The 18,778-nt window shown below is 43.2% G+C and overlaps 1 protein-coding gene across 1 annotated transcript in view; it reads left to right on the forward strand.

The window, feature by feature from the left end:
• Positions 1-18,778, forward strand: part of SPRING1 (SREBF pathway regulator in golgi 1) — a 317,312-nt gene that overhangs the window by 222,228 nt on the left and 76,306 nt on the right. Inside the window, exon 7 of the transcript XR_012503697.1 lies at positions 18,598-18,712. The gene's annotated coding sequence lies outside the window, so the exon portion shown is untranslated. The remainder of the gene's footprint in view (positions 1-18,597; positions 18,713-18,778) is intronic.

An 18,778-nucleotide genomic window follows, 5' to 3' on the forward strand; every position in this document is an offset into this window, starting at 1 on the left:
AAACTAACATGTGTTTAGTATAGTTTAATTTAGACCATTGGAAACATTGAGAATTAAAGTCTTGTATTTCCTTGTGTAAAAGCCATCAAAAATAGTTTGAACAGCGCTTGCTTTCTTCTGGTTGTTTAACTCGTAATATTGAGGGAGCATCTTTTATAGGCCTTAGCAAACTGTCATATTCCTCTCTAAGACTGGGTCAGTTTCCAACATTTTATCCATTGTACTTTCAGTGTCGTGAAATATCTTGGAGCGTTCCTGCTGGCCTCACTTCCTCTGGGATATCTTCATCCTTTTCGTCACAACCACTTCCCTCATTTATGTCAGTAAATCTGTCTTCCTCTGGCAGCAGGTCTAGAGCCTCTTAAATAGAGACAGTGTCAACGTTCCCACGATCATCTGTTTCTTCTGTAAGCCTGTAATCCTCTCATGGTTAATTTTATGTCAACTTGGCTGGGCCGCAGTACCCAGATATTTGGTCAAACGTTATTCTGGAAACTTCTGTGAAGAGACTTTTCAGATGCAATTAACATTTAAATTGGTGGACTTTGAGTAAAGCAGATTACCCTCCATAGTATGAGTGGGCCTCATCCAATCAGTTGAAGGCTTTCATAGAAAAAGATTGATTTCCCCCCAAGGAAGAGGGAATTCTGCTTACAGATAGCGTTTAAACCCAAGCTGCAGCATCAACTGTGTCTGCAACCTGCTGGCCTACCCTACAGATTTTGGACTTAGCAACCTCCTTTATCTACCTGTCTATCTATCCATTCATCTCTCTATCTCTCTCTCTATCTCTCTATCTTTCTATCTGTCTGTCTATCTATCTATCTATCTATCTATCCATTTATCCATCCTTCTACTTACCTACCTACCTACCTATCCATCCATCCACCCATCCACCCACCCATCCATCCTTCCATCCATCCATCCTTCCATCTGCCTATCTATCTGTCTGTCTTTCTGTCTAGAGTATATATATATATATCATCTCTGTGCATCATAACTGATATATATGTAGTTAGATAGATAGATAGACAATTGTCTTCTATAATTTGTTTCTCTGGAGAACCCCGACCCTTGATTATCTCCAGTGACAAACCCCACCGAAGCCTGATTCAGATCTCACTTCCAGCGTCACTTTTTCGCTTCTTTGCTGCACTGCTCTTTCATCTCTGTTGGCCAGTTCATTCCTTTTATTGTCTATTTGTATAAAATGTCACACGGGTTGTCCCTGAGAGACAGGGAGTCAGCACTCACTGTCTGCGTGTGAACTGAACGGCAGATGCTCAATGACCAGTCGCCAGCAGACTTGGAAAGAAGCGACGTGATGGGTCACTGACTGTGACGCACATCGATTATTTACATAGTGATCTGTGGCCTGAAGAGCTGGCAGCAAAGTTTGTACTTTGTGCAATCACTCACACTTCATATACCGCGGTCGGTGAAATTGGAACCACTTTGGTCGTGGGGGGAAGGGGGAGGCGAGTGGTTAGTGTTATTTTTTTAAACTTGGTAACTGAAGTTCATGCATATCAGAACCATGCAAAAGCAAGGACTGCTCTAATAATAAATAATAGCTAAGATTTCACGCCACCTATGGGTCACGTGCCCTTGGGCCAAAGACGTGGCCCTCAGAGCTTTTCAGAGCCTCAGCTTCCCCCCTTGTAAAGCTCAAGTGAGATAATAATACACATAAAGCTCATCCTCACTGGCACATGGCAAGCAGTAAATGTGAACTTACCTCGTTGTTACCAGGAAGGCGTTCCAACACTTACCCGGAACTGGGATTGGCCGCCCTCCGCCTCCCCAGTGCACTGGGAGCTACTTAAGGAAAATGAACTTTTCAGTCTCTGGCCTGGGCTCCCAGCGTGGTGCCTGGCACAGAGTAGGTGCCCATTAAATGCTTGTTAAATGAGTGAATAAAAACCAAGAAGAGCTTGTTCCCAGCCTGCCCATGTTGAATGTAGCTGCAGAGAGTAGCCAATAACATTTATTGAGAACACGTCAGGTGCCAGCAGCAGACGGTGCCAGGCCCTTTCTGGTGCGTGATCCAGTTTGCTCTCCAGGCAGCCCCATAAGGTGGGTGTCGTTATCACCCGTGTATTTACGTTACAGAGAGGCAGGGATGGGATTTCCACCTGGCCAGCATCTGGTCTCTGTCCAGCAGGGTCCAGAGGGCCAGCATATGGCAGGGGGATTAGAGGGCGTGGGAGAGGGGTGGGGCAGGGCTTTTTAAGAGGAGAGCCCTCATCAACGGGGTGCAGACCTGCAGTGATCCCCGAGCTATACCAGCCTTTGGTGCCGCCCTCTGTTCAGAGAGACCTCTTGCCATAATCCTGCGCCTTGCCGGTCCTTACCACCTCCCTCCTTCCCATCTGTCTCCTCCCTGTCCAAACTTGCCCGGCCTGGGTTTCATCGCTCCAGGCTCCTGCTCCCTGTTGCTGATAATGGGTGGTACTGGGTTACTCAGCTAAACAGATCCTCGCTCTCCGTTGACCACCCAAGTCACTGCTGAAGCAATTAATTAGGGAGCCAGATGCGGCCGTGGGACAGCTCATCTGTTGCTAAATTGAGCCGTTATTTAATTTTTTATTGTTCTTCAACCTTTCACAAGAGGGTTGTTTTGTAAGCTCCTCTCAACACTCCCTGAAGTGGCTCTTCCCGCCACTCCGGGTGTGATGCACAACAGGTATTCAAGAAATTCTCGTTTGGTTTACTGTTTTATTATCTCTCCTGGAAAATCGAACAGTTTGTACCTCCAGAGACAGAAGAAAGGGGAGTAGATCTGGTCGCCATGCCTGGGGAGCCGGAGGCCCAGTGCCACCCACCTGTCAACCCTCCCACCTCCCAGCACCCAGGGAGACCCCTAGAGCACCAGGGAACCAAGTTTGAAAACCCCTTGAACATTTTCTCAATTGGCTGACTTACCTGTTTTCCGTAAACTTCTTGACAGCAGCTAGGACTTAAAAAAAAAACCCAAAACACCAAGAACTTGGAGCCAGATGCAATTTGCTTTCTGTCTCTGCTACTTACTGCATGCTTGACTTGCAAGAAGCCCGTTAACCCTTAACCTCATGATGCCTCAGTTTCCTCCTCTGCAAAATGGGGATCATCATAAATACCTGCTTGGGAGCACTGTCACAATGATCAGATTAGCAATTCAAGTACCTCGTAAATTACGAGACAAATGTGTGTGGCTCTTTCTCCCGCAATGGTCTGGACACTGTAGGCACTAAGGAGATGCTGGATGAGTGTAAGTTGACATACCACATTTCCCGGGGCCTCTAGCAACAGACCGAATGGTGGCAATGTCAGGTGCAGTGATTGGCCAGCCTGTGGGTAATTCTGGGGTGAGGGGGTGGGAGGGCGGGCATTCTCTACGCCCCATGAATTATCTCTGTCGCACAACCACTTCTCTGTTTACTTGTCAGACTAGTCCTGTCTCCAGTACCTCTTTTTGGGTCTGGGCAGCAGTTTTTCCCTAAGAAAGGGAAAGAGGAACTAGTGACTTCTTAGATAGCATCGTCCCACCTGGCTTCCGTGGGTCCCCCTCCAAGCTTTCTCCTCTCCTTGGCACATGTTTGGAGCCAGCTTCCTGTGGCCCCTGGAAAGGAAAACTGGGCTCCAGTCTGCACGATTTTAGCTGCCTGGGGCTCACCAGCTTACACAGCAGTGCTCTATTCAAATCTGTTTCTCATGAGATGCGTTAGCTGAGCATTTACTATGTGCTACGAATTTTAGGTAGTGAATCCTCAGACCTACAAGATGAGCACCACTGTTGACCCCATTTTACAGATGAGAAACTGAGGTTTAGCAGTGAAAGGGAACCAGGAAGGGGCCGAGTCAGCATCTTGGACCAAATCCCATGGGCCCAAGACCCCCATGTGCTAACCACTGCCCTACACTGCCCCTAATGCCGAAACCCATGGTCACACCATCATGGTTTCGGTGATGCTCACACTTCCGATGGGGCTCTCTGATGGTCCTCATAAAAGGAGACAAATGGGTTATTTCAGCCCCAGACTGACCTTGTTTCTGAGGATCTTCAGGCCTGGCTCTTTGTGTTTTGCAGCTGGGTTTCCCTGGTCCTCTGAAGGGTCATCCCACTCTTCAATTTAGCATTTGACACATAACGATGGGTCACCCATGCTGTGCCACACACACTGTGCGGGCACTGAGGTTACAGACAGGTCCCTGCCCCAGGTGACAGAAAAGTAAACAGATGATGGTCTTTAGGACCCAGATCTACTGCTCTCTCATGGGGTGGAGCCCAAACCCAGTAAAGGAGACCCATAGAATCCCGAAGGTTGGCAGTCTGTCCTTCTCTCCCATATCAGTTATGTGGTGCTGCCTAACAATATTCCCACAGCCTAGAGGCTTCAAACACCATATATTTACTATCTCATAGTTTTTGCAGATTCAGAGTCCAGGCAAAGCTTATCTTGGCCTTCTGCTTAACACCCCTCACTGCAGTCAAGAGGTCAGCTAGGGCTGTGATGTCATCTGAAGCTCAACCAGGAAAAGATCGGCAGCTGCAGAAGGAGGGGGCAGAGGTGCCCGTTAGGGTCTGGCCTCAGCGGGAATAGCTCAAAGATACATTCTTTACCAGGAAAACTAACTCCCATTGGTTTTTTGACAACTTACCAGCTGAAAGCATGTCTATCGTCTTCATAGACTTGACTTAGATTCCAAAATATCCTCCTTTAAATGCAAATAAAGAAACAATGAGATACTGTTTCATACCCATTGGATTATCTGAACAAAATCTGATGATTCCAAGTGTTGGCAAGAATGTGATGAAACAAGAACCTCTTTTTCATTGCTGATGGGTTGGCAGTTGCTGGCAGATTAGAAACTTGGAAATATTAAGTAAACCTAAGGATACCTTTAGGCACAGACACTATGCCTCAGCAAACAGGTTTCTAGATGTATGCCCTAGAGAAGCTCTCACACATGTGCACAGACGTGCACAAAGATGTTTATTATAGTATTATTGATAAGAACAAAAATTGGAAGATAATAACTGTCTCTTACTAAGAAGGCTGATTAACAAATGGTGGTTTACTTATAAATTAGGATACTATTCAGCAGTTAACATGAATAAATTAGGTCTCAACACACATATAAAAAGGCAACTATCACTATATATAAAAATAGATTTTTAAAAAGTTTCTGCTGTATAGCACAGGGAGTTGTGTTCAATATCTTATAATAATCTTAAATGAAAAAGTATATGAAAATGAATATATGTATGTATATGCATGACTGGGACATTGTGCTGTACACCAGAAATTGGCGCATTGTAACAGATGGTACTTCAATTTTTTTACAAAAGGCAACTATTAGAGAACAAAACAGGTTGTCAAATTTTGTACATGGATAGAAACACTTCTAGAATGAGAGAGAAAGGACCTCTTAAACCCTACTCCTTCATAAAAGCAACAAGAATACTATCAAAAATTGTCAAAATCAACTTTTTGAGGACTCTGGAAATTAACTGAATACTTACAACAACCTAAGGAATTTTTTCAATGGCTGAATTTCAGTGACAGTAGTGAATTTTGCTGTGTTTTAATTTACCCTAATCCCATCCTTCTCCCTCAGCTCTGTGGTGGCCTTGAAAACCAACAGCCTTGCAAGTAGGATAGCTATGAAAACCAGCAGCCTAGCTGCTGCTGGAGGAGTCAGATGGGTTTAGAGCTCACCAAAAGCTCCACCCCCAGAGAATTATCACATTTAACCTGTCTCATGGCTTGCTGGAAAGCTCCATTCTTAGGGCTTGTCTTTATCTGACCTGACTCAGAGCTCACCCAGTTTTATCCCCACAGCATTTGTCAAAAACAATCAGTGGCAATTTTTAACATCACAGTCACTGAGGCAGTTTTACCGTTTGGGGCTGAAAGAAGCTGACAGACAACTGAAAAAAAAGAAAGGAGCTGTCAGCTCTCCAAAGGTGGCTTCAAAAAGCTCTAATATAGACCTAGGCATCCAGAAGACCATGCACACATGCAAGGCTGGGTGTATGCTCAAGAAATACCTTAGCAAAACCGTATGTCTCAACTCTGGCTGACCTTGAGGATCTGTACAAGTGGAAATTAAGGTTAAGGCAGTTATAAACCACCTGCCACAGCACAGAAAGTATACCCCAACACTCACAGGCCCTCAGAAAAGGCTGGCAACTAACTGGTTCAAGGCATTTATGAAAATCTCTGTTCAATGAAAAGCTGACCATTAAGCTAACCAAGCAGAGATTTCAGTAATCATGCACACTTGACAGAATTAGTCCAGGACAGTCACTAAACAAACAGTAACAACAGCAAACAGCAAAAGCAAAAGCCCTAGGGAGGGAGAAAGTCTGATTTCCAGAGTTGCCACATTATGTTACTAAAATTGTCCAGTTTTCAATAATTAAAAAAGACATTGAAAAAAACAGGGATATGTGGCTCATACATAGGAACCCGTCCCTTTGGAAGCCAAGACATTGGACTTACTAGACAAAGATTTAAAATTAGCTATTTTAAATATGTTCAAAAGTCTAAAGGAAGCCATGTCTAAAGAATGAAAGGCGAGTGTGAGATGCTATATCACCAAATAGAGACATCAAAAAAGAGATAGAAATTACTTTAGAAGAACCCAATAGATATTCTGGAGTTGATAAATACAATGCCATAATTGGAGTGAAAAATTCAGTGAAGGGACTCAACAGCAGAATTGAGTTGGCAGAAGAAGGAATCAGCAAACTTGAAGACAGGTCAATTGAGAGTATTGAGTTTGAGCAACAGAAAGGAAAAAGGAATGAAGATAAATGAACAGAGCCTCAGAGACCTGTGGGATACCATCAAACATATCAACTATGCATAATGGGAATCCTAAAAGGAAAGGAGAAAGAGAAAGGTGCAGAAGGAATATTTTTAAAAAAAATAATATCACATATTTGATTAAAAAAAAAAAAAAAAAGAAAGAAATCCATCTGCCCATCCAAGAAACTTAACAAACTCCAAGTAGGGTAAACTCAAAGAGATCCATATCTAGACACAGATATGCCACTGATAGTCAAACTGTCAAAAGTAAAGACCAAGAGCAAAAAGCAGAGAAAAGTAACTCATCACCTCAATAAGATTAACAGTGGATTTCTTATCAGGAATCACAAAGTTTGTGAAGCAGGGTGTTGACATATTCAAGGTGCTGAAAGGAAAACGCTGCCAACAAAGGAGTCCATATCCAGTATATCTATCCTTCAAAAATGAAAATGAAATTAAGACATTGACAAAAAAAAAAAAAAGAATATTTATTGCTAGGAGATCTGCCCTACAAGGAATATTAAAGGGAGTCATTCAGGTTAAAATGAAAGGGCTCTAGGCAGTAACTTGAATCCACATAAAAGAAATTAAGAGCACAAGTAAAGATAATTACACAGGTAAATATAAAATAATGCATACGTATATTTTTCTTTTCCTTTCTTATTTAAAAGACGTCTGCATAAAGTCTAACTCCCAACCTCAGCTGATGGGCTTATAACGTGAAAGATGTGATTTTTCTTTGTATTGTATTATAAGACAGCAGAAGCACAAAGGAGGGGGTAAGGAATATGAGGCAAAATTTTTGTGTATTGTTGAAATCAAATTGTATTAATCTGAACTAGATTGCTTTAAATTAAGGTGTTATCTGTAATCTCCAGGGCACCACTAAGAAAATACGTCAGAAAATACAGTAAAGGAAAGAACAGTGGAATTTAACTAGAAAATAATCTATTTAACACAAAAGGAGGCAATAATAGAGGAATAGAGGTTTAAAAAAAAAAAAAGACATAGACTCATAGAAAAAGCCTAGTTATAGATAGCTTGTCTATAATTACATTAAACTCTACCATATCAGTATTTATAGTAAATGTAAGTGAACTGAACAGGCCAATCAAAAGGCAGAAATGAGCAGGATAAATTTTAAAAATCCAACTCTATGCTGTCTACAAATAGACACAGTTTAGATGAAAAGATACAAGTAGATTGAAAGTAAAAGGATGGAGAGAGATACACCATGCAAATGGTAGCCAAAAGGGAAGTAGATTAACTATAAAAATATCAGATAAAATGGACATTAAGGAAAAAAACTACTTGAGACAAAGAAGGACATTTCATAATGACATATTAATCTAGGAGATAACAACAGAGCCTCGAATTGCATGAAGCGAAAACTGACAAAACTGCAAGGAGAACGAGACCATTCAGCAATAAAGGTTGGAGACTTTGACACTGTACTTTCAACAGGCAGAAGATTCACAAAGAAATAGAAAGCTTGAACAGTGCAAGGCTTCTAGACATCCATAGAACACTTCAGCCAACAACATCAGAAAACATTCTTCTCAAGTGCACATGGAGCATTCTCCAGGATAGCCCATATCCTGGAGATCATTGAAAAATGCTCATTAAATTTTAAAGGATTTGATCTGTAATTCAATAAACTTCCTATGAAGAAAAGCTCAGGCACAGATGGCTTCACTGGTGAATCCTGCCTAACATTTAGAGAATAATTAACTCGGATCCTTCATACACACTTCCCCCAAAATAGGAGAAAATACTTCCCTGATCATTCTGTGTGACCGGTATTACTATGATACCAAAGCCAAGACATCCAAAGAAGACTACAGACCAGTGTCTCTTGTTAATATAGGTGCCAAATTTCTCAGCAAAGCGAACCAAATCCAGCAACCTAGAACATGGATTATATACCATGGCCAAGTGGGATTTATCCCAGGAATAGAAGATTGGTGTAACATATTAAGAATGTAATCAACATAATACGCCATCTTCATAGAATAAAAGGGAAAAATTCAGTAATTTCAGTACGTACAGAAAGAGTATTTGACAAGATCCAACATCTTTTCATGATTAAAAAAAAAAAAAACACAAAGCACTTAAAAACTAGGAATAGAAGGGAGCTTCCTCAATCTGATAAATAGCATCTATGAAAAACCCATGGCTAACATCATACTTAATGATGAAAGACTAAATAATTTCTCTCTGGGATCAGAAGCAAGACAAGGATATCCACTGTCACTACTTCTATTCAACATTGTACTGAAGGTTTTAGCTCGGGCAACTAAAGAAAGAAAAAGAAAGAAAAGGCAACCAGATTGGAAAGGAAGATGTAAAACTGTCTCTATGTGCAGATGACATCATCTTGTCTGTAGAAAATCCTTAGGAATCTACAACTGCAAAAAACAAAACCAAAGGACTATTAGAGCCTTAAAACGAGTTAAACAAGATTGTAGGATACAAGACCAATATACAAAAACAGTTGTATTTCTATACATTAGCAGTAAACAATCTGAAGATAACGTTAAGAAAATGGTTCCACTTATAATAGCATAAAAAAATAAAATACTTATGGGTACATTTAACACAAGTAGTGCAAGTCTTGAATATTAAAAACTATCAAATGCCATTGGCAGATTTAAGAAGATATAAATAAATTGAAATAAAGCCCAAGATTATAGATCAAAAAACATTATATTGTTAAGATGGCAATACTGCCCAAAGTAATCTGCACGTTCAATGCAATCTCCATCAAAATTCCAGCTGCCTTTTTCACAGAAATTGACTGGCTGATCCTCTAGTTACATGAAAATGCAAGAAATCCAGAAGAGCCGAAATTCTTGAAAAAGAAGAACAAAGTTGGAGGACTGACACTTCCAAATTTCAAAGTTTACCGCAAAGCTAACATAATCGAGACAAGTGTGGCACTAGTATAGGAATAGACAGGAATGTATGTAAAATTTTATAAACGCACAGGACATAATACTATCAATTATTTCGAGTTACAGGGAGCAGTTCTCAGAGCTTTCTGAGATGCTCTTCCTGGGTTATAATCCTCAGATTTGGCTCAAATAAAATTTTCCATTTCTTTCTTAAAAAATAAAATAAAGTTACATACACATGCAGTGAAAATATAACAACATATGTAAGAGTGAAATACCAACTTCAGGATTGTGGTTCTCTCCTGAGGAGAGAAGGAAGGGAAGGGATACGTTCGTAATGTATCTTTTTCTTTCCAAGACAGACATCAGAACAATTACAGGAAAATGTTAACATCAGTTAGATTGGGCTTCTGGGTACGTGGATGTCTGTTATTTTATGTTCTGTACTTTTTAATGTTTGAAATCATTAATGATTATAAGTTCTAGGGGTCAAATGAACCCTTCTATTTCCTTAGCCTGTAGTGGGTTGAATGGTGGCCCCTCAAAGATATTTCCATTTGTGGATGTGACCTTGTTTGAAAAATGGGTCTTTGTAGATGTAATAAAGTCAAGGATCTCAAGATGAGATTATCCTGGATTAGGATGGTCCCTAACTCTGATAACAAATGTCCTTATAAGAGAGAAAAATAGAAGGCGGAGAGATACACACAGAGAAGACCATGTGAAGACAGAGGCTGAGGTTGGAGGGGTGTAGCCATAAGCCAAGGAACACCAGGAGCCACCAGAACCTGGAAGAGGCAGGTCAGGACCCTCCCACAGAGCCTTCAGAGAGAGTGTGGACCTGACCACACCTTGATTTCTGACTTCTGGCCTCCAGAACTGTGAGAGAAAAAATTTCTATTGTTTTAAGCTACCAATTTGTGGTTGCTTGTTACAGCAGCTACAGGAACTCATACACTGCCTGTTTCTTCCTGCTCAGCTGGCCCTTGTCTTCTCCCAAGCACTGATCTGACCATCCCAGAAGTCCATGGCCTTTCTCTGCTCCACAGTTTCCTTCTTGCACCAACAAGTCATTTCCCCTGCTACAGATAGAAAGGAGAGGTGCCTTTGTGGCCATAACCAAGGGGAACCACATTTCACTTGACCTAAGGGGCCATTTTCACTGGTTTTGCTGCTGGATTTGATGATCTCATAGTTTGTCCTGCCAAGCCCTCTTCCCGCTTCTGTGGCTGCTTCCTGTCACCTCCAACCCCTGCCAGTTGCACTCAGGCCCCTTCTGATTGGCTCCTTCCTGGTCTCGACTGCCCCAGAATCTCTTACCCACTGGGACATGGGCAGCAGCTGCTTCCTGCTGCCAGCAGCCCGAATAATGCCTTATAACTAAAACAACACACGAGATGAAACACAGTAAGAGAAAATGATCATTCTAGCTTCTTTCCCATAGATCCTCTCACTTACATTTATGAACTAGGTACAATTACTATTCTTGTCTTCAGATGCTCTGAGAAGTTAAAGAAATTGCCCAAGATCATATAGCCAGACTGAGCTGGGCTTTGAACTTGGACCTGGCTAATTCTAGACATGCTGGGTGAGGATCCTGGCAGAGCGACTCACTGGTTCTGTGAAATCAAAGCTGTTACTGAACCTCTCTGCTCCTCCATTTCTGCATCTGTAAAAGACATAATAATGACCATTTCTGTCTCAGAAGCTGTGAGGATTAAATGAGGTTTCTGTAGAAAGCCCTCGCTTGGCACCTAGGAAGTACTCGATAAATGTCAGCCAGTATTCTCAACGTCAGTGATGGTTCTAGCAAATTTCTGTTTGGCGTACATCCCACTCTGTTCAATACTCCATAGGGAAACGGTTTTGTTGGGTTGGTTAACTTAAAAAAAAATAACAATGCTCAGTTTTACTTTATTCTGAGCCAATATTATCTGTTCTAGTGGACCTACAAGTGCATTTCAGGGCTTCTATTCGAAGTCTGAAGTCAGGGCTAGGGCTCGTGGCTGTTTGTGCCGTGTGCTTTGGGACCAGAGGGAAAGTTCTCAAAGGGGCTGGTTGTGGGCAGCGAGTGGCTCCACCATGTAGCACACTTTTTGCAGCAAGCTCGCTTCCTGCCAGAGTTGAAGATCTCCCAGGCTTCGAGGGCTCCGTCAGAGGGAAAATGCCTTTTTTTCTCTGGCTTTATTTGCTCAGGGTTTAAAAGGTATTTCTGGGCTTTGGCTAAGAGGAAATTTAGCTTTCGAGCAAATCCTCATGCGCTGGTTTTCTGTAAACATCTGAATATAGTGTGTGCAGCTTGGAGCCCACTCCACTTGGCTTTTCCCAGATTTGACAGCCAGTTAGGATGGAATGAAGTCAGCTTGATATTTATACAGTGACATCAGCCTTGACAAGCAGGTTCTAGATATTACTGCTGGGGTTGTTGCCCCAGCACCATACTAGGGACATGCAGGGAGGTAGATGCTGGTTACTTGGTGGGAGTGTTGGGAAGGGATGGAGAATCAGGTGGCATGATAAAGACCTTCCTCCTGCATCACCATCCAGGAAGCTTTCTGAGATGGGAGGTTCATTCCATCACTTCCTCAAATATTTCCTGAAGACCTACTGTGTGCCAGGCTCTGCACTTGACATAGGAGACTCTACCTTTATGGAGCTTGAATTCTGGTGGAGGTGAGCCCTTTTCCAAGGAAACAGACCAGAATCTCATTTATATTAAAAATCCATCCAATAACATCTGTATGAGTGAGGATAGGCTGACTGCTGTAACAAACAGCCCCATCCCAGTGGTTACCCCCATAAAGGCTGAGGTCCACATCACAGTCCAGTATCGTTCACGTTGGAAGAGCCTGGCTCCATGCAGTCACTCAGGGCCCAGGCATCTTCCAATTCAGTGGTTCCACCCTCCCCTAGGGTCTCAGAATCTTCCATGGGATCCTCTGCATCTGACCAGCAGATATAGAATGACAGGCTTTTTTTTTTAGGGCCAGGCTTGGAAGTGACAATTCTCACTTATCCTCAGACCCCATTGGTCAGATTTCAGTGACATGAACCTGCCTAACTGCCAGGTCCACCTGTGTGTCTCAGAGAATGAGGACGCGGAGTTTGGTGAGCGCACGGCACTGTCTCTGTCACAGGGTCTATGTCCTCAGGACCATGTGAGGACACCAGAAGGAGTGTCCATGGTGCCGATGGTGAGCGTGGCCGACAAGAGTGGGACGCTCAGTGCTAAGTGCCAGGCTCTCTGCTCACAATGAGGACAGAGCGTCTTCTGAGCCAAGACGGCCTGCCTTCCACCCAGCTCTTCTGGGTAATAGCCATGCCCCCTCGGGCAAGTTGCCCCATTTCTCCAAAACTCAGTTTGCTCAGCTGGAAAACAGAGATGCTAATCACAGTCCTGACGTCACAGGTTCGTGTGAAGAACAAGTGGGCTGGGAGTGGAGAACTAAGTTGTAAGTTCAGTGCCTGCCGTGCGGTCAGCACCTTATAAATGTGGGTCACGAGAAGAGGAAGCTGGGCTTGATTTCCCTATGCCACTTACGAGACGTGTAATGACCGTGGCCAGGTCACCTTGACCCCTCTGAGCTTCAGCCTTGGAATCTCCAAAACAAAGATAATAATCATCCCTGCCCCAGAAGGCAGCATTAGGATTAAAGGCATTAAATGAAGCCTGCTTGATTTATTGCCTTATTTATTTAAGGAAAAAGCTTACCATGCAGCTTGACACATAAGTACTCAATGAGGCTTAGGTATTATTATTATTATTATTATTATTATTATTATTATTATTATTATTATTAGCCTTTTACATATATTACCTCGTTTAAGTTTCCCATCTACTTCCTGAGATAAAAGGCAGTAAGTAAAGTTGCCCATGTGTGTATGTGAAGGAGCTAATCACGTGCTCTGGGCATGAATGAATGAATGAGTGAATGCAGAGAGGGATGAACGATAACCTGTGTCTTCTGTGACTGTAGGCTGACAGACTCCATTTCTCGGAGCAATGGTGAAGTCTGCCAAAATAAAGTAACTTTCCCACATCAGTGACTCATTTGGCAGGAATAACAGCCTTGCAAACTGAATAGAGACAGAGAGGGAGGAGGCCACGGACTGGGGGTGAGATGGGAGGGAGCTCTGTAATGACTCGAGAGAGAAGAGCCAGCTTCTTATTCTCCTGCTCTCCCTCTCTCTTCCTTTTTAACCAAAAATGTAGTATATAAATGTAGACAATGAAGCTTTAGAGTTGGGGACATAGAGGCGCCAAGCTATCGAGTGGCTTTGGGTATCAGGAGTCAAGAAGGGGGCCTAGAGATGGCACTGTCAGCCCCTCGCTGGGTGGACAGGGGCCCAGGGCTCTTATCATGGCCACATGGAGCATGGCAGGGTCAGGTCTCCAGCCCGGGCTCCTTCCTTATCCCACTGGCTCCAGGTGTGTCCTCGGTCCCCTCGGATGCTTGCCCTTACCCAGCCATTCTCACAGCCTGCTCACGCCTCCTTCAGTGGCTGGGGGAGCTTCAGGGCAGAGAGAAGAAAGATCAAAGTCTGAGACCACAGGTCCTAGAAAGGAAGGGACTTAATTACCTACTTCTCATCCGCATGGTGGGGTTTTACGAGGAGGCCTCTAGGAGGGGTTCTGCCTGTCTCCTAGAAACCAGGCCAGAGGCAGTGAGCCTGGGATAAAAGAGATGGATGATAGACACGAAAAGGACCTTTTTGATCTCTGCAGTGATGAGGTTCCACCTGAAACAGGGCTCGGATGGGCCACTCAGACTTTCTCCCCACTGCTGCAGGATACGGTCCATCTCAGACCTGTGGTTAAGAGCATGGGCTTTGGGGTCAGAGAGACCTGGGTTAAAAATCAGTACTTGGAAAATTTACTTAACTTTCCAGCTGTTACTCTGTAAAATGGCGTACTCATCTGCTAGGGCTGCCGTAACGAAGTATTACAAATTGGGTGGCTCCAACAACAGAAACTCGTTGTCTCACGATTCTGGAGGGCGGAAGCTGGAAATCAAAGTGGCAGCAGGGTTGCTTCCTTCTGAGGGCTGTGGAGGGAAGGCTCTGCCCCAGGCCTCCCTCCTTAGTGTGTAGAGATGGCCCTCTCCCCCAGGGTCTCTTCCCATTGTCTTCCTTCTATGTGTGTCTGTATCTGTGTCCAAATTTCCCCTTTGTATAAGGACACCAGTCATATTGGATAAGGGCCCACCCTAATTACCTCATCTTAATTAATTATATCTCCAATGACCTAAATAAGGTCACATTCTGAAGTACTTGGTGGGAGGTGGGGCGGACATAATTCAACCTGTAATAAATGGGTGCTAGGTAGAACCTGTCTCACATAGTGGCTGCAAAGATTCAGTGAAGTAATACATGTAAAGTGCCTGGTCCAGAGCCTGGTGGGTTATAAGTGTCCAAAGAAATGTGACCTCGGATAATCATCATTATAATCGTGGACACTATTGGTCGCTCACCCAATGACCCTTTCTTTTTTCTTTCTTGATAAATTCCTCTGATGTTGTTCAGGGCAGCAGTCTGTCCAGGCCCAGCAAATGGGTCTAAATTAGAAAACAAGAACAACAACAACAAAAAAACAAAGGCAGTGTTGTTTCCCTTTGACAGTGATTGGTGTAGAGGTGGGCAGCTGAACTAGTTCTGGTCAAATAGATGTAATAGGAAGTCTTCGGGGAGGGGGGCAGAGGAGTCTTGGAAAGATTTTCTTTCCCAAGGGAAAAAGAATTGCTTAAGAATAATTCCTCTCTTTCCTTCTCTTCCTTTTTTTCTCATCTTGTATTTGACACTGTTATGTGAGGATATAATGTCTGGTGCTGTGGCAGCTGTCTTGCAACCATAAGAACAGACATAATTAATATTCTGAGATTGGGAGAGTAAAAAAATAGAAATAGCCTGCAGTTCCTGATGACATTGTTGAGCCCTGACAGCAATGGGACCATGTGCACCTTGACCGTTTGTTAAATAAATAGTAAAGGTTCATATAGCATAAGCCACTATTAGTGGGGTTTTCTGTGATGGGCAGTTAATACATAACTGATTATTACTAGTGACAGCCAGCCTCCAAGGTGGACCCCAATGATCGGTCCTTGCCACCTGGTAGTCACACCCCTCTATGAATACCTCTGTAGTTCCTTCCCACATTGAAAAGTGCTGAGCTGCATAATAGCATATTGCAGACATGATGGAACATGACTTCCAAGGCTGGATCATAAGTGACATGGTGGCTTCTGATCCCTCTTCTCTCTTGGATCATTCATTTTGTGGGAACCAGCTGTTATATCATTAGGACACTCAAGCAGCCTTAGGAGTAAGTCCACGTGTTGAGGAACTGAGGTCTTCTGCCAACGAGCACCAATTTGCCAACACATCAGTTCGGCATCTTGGAAGCAGATCCTCCAGCCCCAGTCTAGCCTTCAGATGAGGCTACAGCCCCAGCTGACATCCTGACTGCAACCTCATGAGCGACCCTGAGCCAGAACCACCTAAGCTGCTCCTGAATTACTGGTGCAGAGAAACTGTGAAATCACTAATGTTTGTTATTATGAACTGCTAAGTTTGTTGTTCATAAGAATACATTGTTATCCAAAACTGTCTAAGATCTGATCCCATCCTGTGTTCCTCGCCTTATCTTCCATAGAGTCCTTCATCCACCCTGTAGTCCAGCCCACTTGATCCATAGACATCACACTCTTCTAGGTTCATGCTGCTCCCTTGCCTGGAATACCCTCTCCCTCATCTCTCCAAGTTCTATCCGATCTATCCTTTCAAACTCAGTACCTCAGATTTCTTCTTCATGAAGTCTTTCCCAGTCCTCCTTAAAAGTGGTTTGTCCTCTTTCTGGATTTCTTCCAGAGCATTTGGATCATTTTAGGATCAATAAACATTTATTGAGCACCTACTGTATGTTAGATAGTGAGAGTACAATCATGAAAAGAATGGTACTCCTGAAATTGAGGAGCTTATGTTTTCAAATAGATGTTATAGATACATGTATAGCTTTTTCCCTTAAGGAAACACATTGAGACCAAGTTCAATAACTAATTCTAATCCTTTTTACCCCTACAGCCCTTAGCACATGTAAAAACTCAATGAATACCTATCAAATGAATGACTAAAAGAGGCTTTAATAAATAAGAGAAACCCAACACCAAACAACTTAAGTAGTAAACAGTATTGATTAGATTATATAACTAAAAATTCTATAGGGAATGTTTCAGGCAAGGCTGGATCTAGGAGCTCCACAAAATGTTGTCAGGGCCCTGAAATCTCTGTCTTATGGTGTTATATTGTTTCATTCTCTGGTAGATCCTCTTCACAAGGTAGTCTTTGGCAGTTCTCAACTGCAAGACCAATGGACAGAGCGTCTCTTCCCCCTCTGATCTTATAAAAGTCCCAGGATTGGCCCTAACCCTGAATCACATGGACAGCCCTGAACTAATCATTGTAGGTAGGGGAATGCAATGCTCTGGTTGGTTAGACCAGGATCATATGTCTATCCAGGATCATATGTCTTAGTCATCTGTTACTATATAACAAATTACCCCCAAATTTAGCAATTTAAAACAGCCCACATTTATTATCTCACAATCTTCCGTGGGTCAGGAATCCAGGCACAGGTTGGCTGGGTCCTCTGCTTCACATCCTCTCATAAGGGTGCTATGAAGGTGTTGGCCCTGGGTCCACAGACTCATCTGAAGACTCGAATGGGAAAGTACCCACTTCTAAACTTACTTAGTGGTTGTTGGCAGGACTCGGTGTTTCACAGGATTTTGGACCAAGGGTCTCAGATTCTCACTGACAGTTGCCTTGGCTGAAGGTTGCCCTTAGTTCCTTGCCACATAGGCTCCCCCACATGGTTGTTTACTTCATCAAAGCAAGCAGTATGAGATGGAAATAGAGATAGTCTGCCAGCATCACGGAAATCACAGAGGTGACCTCCCATCACTTTTGCTATATTCTGTTGATTAGAAGCCAGTTGTTAGGTTCAGCCCACACTCAGGAGGAGGGGATTATACAAGGGTGTGAACATCGAGAGACAGGGATCACCAGGGGCCACCTTGGAAGTCTGTCTACCACACACCCATACCAGCCAGAGGTGGAATCAGCTCCTCCTGAACTACATGGATGGGGAGTGGAGGGCGTAATCCCCGCAGATCCTTACCAGTATTGAACGCCGTTGGGGTTTTTCTTCCCCCCTCAACTTTGCTCGTTTGAAAGTCTATACCAATGATTTCTAAGTGTTGTTTGAGGTTGCCTCTCTCGAGTGATAGTTGTTGAATCGCCCTGCAGATATATTCAATACCTGCATTTCCTCTTCTCACTATTCTTTAGCCATTTAGCTGTGCTTGCCTTTAAATCCCCAACCAGATTATCAAACTCCCAGGAGCAAGGATCAGGTCCCTCTAGGGCACCCAGGCCAAATTCTCTGCCCTCCTAGAGACGGAACTAATGATATTTACCAACCGATGAGTTTCAGGCTTTTCTGATATTTGCTGAGCTCATGATTCTTTCAGAAGAGGGACCTTGAATCTACATAAAAATACACGTGTAACCGAAAGAAGCAACAAATCATGCTAGGTCCACAGAGTTCAGAAAAATTGCAGTTCCGGTCTGCGATTAATAACGTTTATTTAACTGTACCTCGTCATTTTGAAAAGAATGGCTGGATAGGAGGGGAGGCAGGAATGTTGTTTTATTCTTGGGATAAATGAAAGATTAATTTTTTTAAGTCTTTTAAATAACCTGCTAAGAGACGCCAGAGATGAAACTGCTTTTAATTGGCCAGCATAGCCCTAGCTGTTAAAGGCTCAGGTGAATGGAATGAGATTTCAGTCTGTTGAAAACTTGATCTTGTCTTTTTTTTCTTTCTCTCTCTCTCTCCCCCTCCTTCCCAGGCCAAGGATTTACCTACCATGCTTCTCTCTGAACCAGAGGCCTTCTGCATGGCTGGAATCTTCAACCACCTTCTGCTTTTACTCACCAAACACAAGGCAGCAGCTGAAGGTTGGGGTAGGTTGGAAGGGAGTGAGCTCCTAAATTTTTAAAATTTTTCTGTCTTCAGTAGACATAAAGGTG

The sequence above is a fragment of the Camelus bactrianus genome, chromosome 32 (assembly GCF_048773025.1).
Source record: "Camelus bactrianus isolate YW-2024 breed Bactrian camel chromosome 32, ASM4877302v1, whole genome shotgun sequence".
Lineage (NCBI taxonomy): Eukaryota > Metazoa > Chordata > Mammalia > Artiodactyla > Camelidae > Camelus > Camelus bactrianus.